The 5,529-nt window shown below is 38.4% G+C and overlaps 1 non-coding gene across 1 annotated transcript; it reads right to left on the minus strand.

Moving 5' to 3' along the window:
* Positions 1-308: 308 nt before the first annotated feature.
* LOC121211835 (small nucleolar RNA R71) lies at positions 309-415 on the minus strand. The gene has a single exon (XR_005907053.1). It is a non-coding gene; the product is annotated as a small nucleolar RNA R71 (small nucleolar RNA).
* Positions 416-5,529: the final 5,114 nt, after the last annotated feature.

Raw genomic sequence — 5,529 nt, forward strand, 5'->3', positions numbered from 1 at the left:
GACCCGAAATTGAGGCACAACAGTTTGAGCTGAAGCCAGTCATGTTCCAGATGCTTCAGATAGTGGGCCAATTCAGTGGAATGCCTACCGAAGATCCTCACCTACACTTAAGACTATTTATGGAGGTGAGCGATTCTTTCAAGTTAGCCGGAGTACCCGAAGATGCATTACGATTGAAGTTGTTCCCATATTCACTAAGGGACAGAGCTCGAGCCTAGTTGAACTCATTGCCACCAAATTCAATTTCCACATGACAAAAGTTAGCAGAAAGATTCCTTATAAAGTATTTCCCGCCTAGTAGGAATGCTAAGTTGAGGAACGAGATAATTGCTTTCCAAAAAATGGATGATGAGTCCTTGTATGAGGCATGAGAAAGGTACAAAGAATTATTATGGAAGTGCCCTCATCATGGAATCCCACATTGCATCCAACTTGAGACATTTTATAATGGTCTCAATGCTCACACGAGAATGGTAGTGGATGTTTCCGCTAACAGTGCTCTCCTTTCTAAGTTTTATAATGAGGCTTATGAAATCATTGAGAGGATTGCCAGCAACAATTATCAATGGCCAACCAATCGAGCAGCGTCAGGAAGACGAGTTGCTGGAATACATGAAGTAGACGCTCTTACGTCACTCGCATCTCAGGTATCATCAATATTCTCAATGTTAAAAAATCTTACCACTAATGGGTCTAACGATTTTGCAGCACAGCCACCAAATCAATTTGAAAGTATAGCCTGTGTTTATTGTGGGGAAGGACATTTATTTGAAGAATGTCCATCGAACCCAGAATCCGTGTATTACATGGGTAACCAGAACCAAAATAGAGGAAGGCAAGAACTGCAATCCAATTTCTATAACCCATCATGGCGAAATCACCCCAATTTTTCCTGGAGTATCCAAGGGGCTGGAACCAGTAACACTTACGCCCAAGCTATACCAGCCCAGCCACCTAGTTTCCCCCAACAAGTTCAGAAACCAGCTCAAGCTGAATCGTCCAATATTTTAGAGAATTTATTGAAGGCATACATGGCGAAAAACGACGCTACTCTATGGAATTTGGAGAATCAAGTGGGCCAGCTTGCTACTGAACTCAGGAACCAACTACATGGTGCTTTACCCAGTGATACGGAGAATCTGAGGAATCTAGGGAAGGAGCATTACAAAGAGTTGACATTGAGGAGTGGAAAGATAGTGGAGCCCAACGCCATCGAAGCCGAAGAGAAGCAAGATGACGCTCAAGATTCAAAGCATGTTCAACCGAGTGTTGAAATTCCAGTTTCACAAGAATCAAAATCTGCAAATCCTGACAAGGTAATTTTAGAACCAGCTAATTCTGATCAACTGATAACTCTGTTAGATGCAGAATTGCCATAGAAGATGAATCAACCAGTTCCAGTAAAAAAACCACCACCACCCTACCCTCAAAGCCTTCAAAAGAAGAAGCTGGAGATTCAATTCAAGAAGTTACTAGACATACTTCAGCAACTTCATATCAACATCCGTTGGTTGAAGCACTTGAGCAAATGCTGAAATACGTCAAATTCATGAGAGATATCTTGTCACAAAAATGAAAACTTGGAGAATTTGAGATGGTAACTCTGACGAAGGAATGTAGTGCATATCTTCAAGACAAACTACACCCAAAATTGAAGGATCCTAGATGTTTTACAATCCCTTGCAATATCGGAGCAACAGATTCTGGTAAGACACTATGTGACTTAGGTGCGAGTATTAACTTGATGCCTATGTCAAATTGAGGAAGTTGGGGATAGGTGAAGTTAGACCAACTACGGTTACACTTCAATTAGCGGATCGATCCTTAGTACATCTAGAAGGAAAAATCGAGGATGTATTGGTACTTGTAAATAAGTTTATCTTCCCTGATAATGTTGTTATTCTAGACTTTGAAGCAGACAAAGAAGTGTCAATTATCTTAGGAAGACCGTTCTTAGCAACTGGAAGGGCCCTTATTGATGTGCAGAAGGGTGAGCTTACTATGTGTGTTTAGGATGATCAGGTAATATTTAACATTTTTAAGTCTATGCGATTTCCTGACACAATTGATTATTGTTCTGCATTATCCAATTTAGAGGATTTAATAGTGGAGAAAGAGCTAAACTATGTTGAGGATCCGTTGGAACAAATTTTGACATCAGATCCTTCAAATGATGAAGAGGAGGATGAATGCTTAGCGTTGTTAGAAGCTAATCGAAAGGGATTTAATCCGCAATCCCATTTTGAATCTTTGGAATTAGAGAAAAGGGATTATGCCCAGCCAAAAACGTCAATTGAGGAGCCACCTAAATTAGAACTCAAAGTACTACCTTCACATTTAAAAGATGTTTATTTAGGTAACGCTTTTACTTTGCCAGTGATTGTTTCAGCAGAATTAACTACTGAACAAGAAGAGAAACTCATCCTGGTGTTGAAATAATTCAAGAAGGCTATCGGATTGACCATATATTCGCGGAATTTTTCCATCTGTATGCATGCACAAGATTATCCTGGAAGATGGCGAGAAAGGGTCTATTGATGGACAACAAGGACTGAACCCCATTATGAAGGACGTAGTAAAGAAAGAAATCATCAAGTGGTTAGATACGGGTATAATTTACCCCATCTCAGACAGTTCATGGGTAAGTCCGGTCCAGTGCATGCCAAAGAAAAGAGGTATCATCGATTATCGGAAGCTGAACAAGGTGACTAGGAAAGATCACTTTCCTTTGCCGTTTTTGGACCAGGTGCTGGATAGACTCGTAGGGTGAGACTATTACTGTTTTCTCAATAGATACTCGGGGTATAATTAGAGTACAGTAGCACCAAAAGATCAACATAAGAGAACATTTAGCTGTCCGTACGGTACATTCGCATTTAGGCATATGCCATTTGGTTTATGTAATACACCTACTACATTTCAAAGATGTATGATGTCTATTTTTACTGACATACATATGATGATTGCCTAGCGAATCTAGCCAAGGTACTAAGGCGATGCGAAGAAACAAACCACGTACTCAACTGGGAAAAGTGCCATTTCATGGTACGAGAAGGGATTGTTCTAGGGCATCGGATAACAAGACAAAGAAAAGGTAGATGTTATAGAGAAACTCCCACCTCCAACATCTGTAAAGAGTGTTTAGAGCTTTTTAGGCCACACTGGTTTCTATCAAAGATTCATCAAGGGCTTCTCCAAAATTGCTAAACCCTTATGAAAATTATTGGAGAATGACAAGATGTTCAAATTTGATTAAGAGTGCTTAAGAGCTTTCAATGATTTGAAGAGTCGATTAGTTTCGGCACCAATAATTGTCACACTAGACTGGGATTTGCCATTTGAATTGATGTGTGAAACAAGTGACTTCACGATAGGAGCTGTCATGGGTCAGCCAAGGAGATTTTCATCCCATCTAGTACGTAAGTCCAACTCTGACAGGAGCTCAATTGAATTATACGGTAACAGAGAAAGAGTTACTTGCTATTGTGTTTGCTTTTGACAAGTTTCAATCTTATCTTCAAGGTACTAAAGTGACTGTCTATACAGACCACTCGACAATTAAGTATTTGCTTGCCAAGAAAGACGCTAAGCCGAGACTAATCTGATGGGTACTTCTACTTCAAGAGCTTGATTTAGAAATTCAAGATCGAAAGGGAGTAGAAAATCAAGTAGCAGATCACTTGTCCAAATTAGAGCAGCAAGAAGGGGATTCTCCACTTATACCCATTCAAGAGACATTTCCAGATGAACACATACTAAAGGTAAATCATGTCCATAATACCCATTGGTTTGCTGATATTGCTAACTATTTAGCTTGTGGTTTGATACCGATTGATAAGACATATCATCAAAGGGAAAAGTTTCTTCACGATGTGAAATACTATTTCTGGGAAGAGCCATATTTGTTTAAAAAGTGCGCAGATCAAATGATCAGGAGATGCGTGGCAGAAGATGAAATACAAAAGATTCTATACCATTGTCACTCAGCTCCAAGTGGGGGACACTTTGGAGGTCCTCGTACTGCGGCCAAAGTATTGCAAGCCGTATTTTTTTGGCCAACACTATTTAGGGATGAATATGCTTACGTAAAGAGTTGTGATCGATGTCAAAGGGTTGGAAATGTCACCAACAGAAATGAGATGCCTTAAAAAAATATCATTGAGGTAGAATTGTTTGATGTATGGGGTATTGACTTTCTTGGTCCTTTCCGTCCTTTGGTCACAAGTATATATTGGTAGCAGTAGACGATGTGTCTAAGTGGGTCAAGGCTAAAGCTTATCCGACAAACGATGCTAAGGTTGTAATTAAGTTTTTGCAGAAACATGTGTTCACAAGGTTTGGAACCCCAAGAGCCATCATCAGTGATGAAGGGTCCCATTTTGTGAACAAGTGGTTGAAATGGTTATTAGATAAACATAGAGTGAAACACAAGGTCGCTACAGCTTACCATCCGTATATGAATGGGCAAGCTGAACTGGCGAACAAGGAGATCAAAGGCATACTTGAGAAGGTAGTTTGCCCGAACTGACTAGATTGGTCCAAAAGACAGGATGATGCTTTATGGGTTTATAGGACAGCATAAAAGACACTTTTAGGGATGTCACACTATAGGTTGGTCTTTGGGAAAGCCTGCCATCTACCCTTGGAGTTAGAGCACAAACTTACTGGGCTCTTCAACAACTCAACTTGGATCTTAAGCTTGCTAAAGAGAAACGGATGCTCCAACTCAATGAGCGAGAGGAATTCTGAATCTTCTCGTACGAAAATGCCAAACTACGCAAATTTGAGACTTAAGAAGTGGCATGACAAGAACATTCAAGTTCGAGAAATTGAAGTGGGTCAGCAAGTATTGTTATTTAAGTCCAGATTAAGGTTCGTTCCAGGTAAACTAAAATATGTTGGTTCGGTCCATTTACGATTCATCGCGTCTATCCATACGGAGTTGTTGAACTCCAAGGTAAGGGAGGTAATTTTCAAGTTAATGCTTAGTCTCTGAAACATTACTGGGGAGATAAAATTGAACGGAATCAAATCTCGTTTGTTTTATTGAATATTTAAATTTTCTTGTTTTCCTTTTTAATAAATGATTTAGGTTATATTTTCGGGATTAGTATGTTTAAATAAATTCTGTATAGGAGATTGGAACTTAAGCGGGACCTCTTGTGACCCATCCAATCTTTCCTGGGAATTGATTTTAACATAATTTTTCGAGAAATTATTCCCTAAATAGAAAATTAAATTTTTGGTTTTTCAAATAAAAGGGTCGATTTTGATCCAAGTTTTAAATTGCAACTCAATTTCAAATTTTCATTAAGTCTAGGGACTTAATTGAATTATTTTTAAAATTTGGTTGCTCTTTTAGTAAATAATAAAAATTAGATGCCTCTTTTTGTAAATATCTTCAAAAGTATTCTAGAATAAATGTTTTTAATTTAATAAAAAAGATGATAATTATTAATATATAATTATATCTATTATAATATATATTAATTATTATCAACTGTATATAGAGTTAGGATTAGTTTTAAA

Source organism: Gossypium hirsutum, chromosome A12 (genome assembly GCF_007990345.1).
Source record: "Gossypium hirsutum isolate 1008001.06 chromosome A12, Gossypium_hirsutum_v2.1, whole genome shotgun sequence".
Classification (NCBI taxonomy): Eukaryota; Viridiplantae; Streptophyta; class Magnoliopsida; order Malvales; family Malvaceae; genus Gossypium; species Gossypium hirsutum.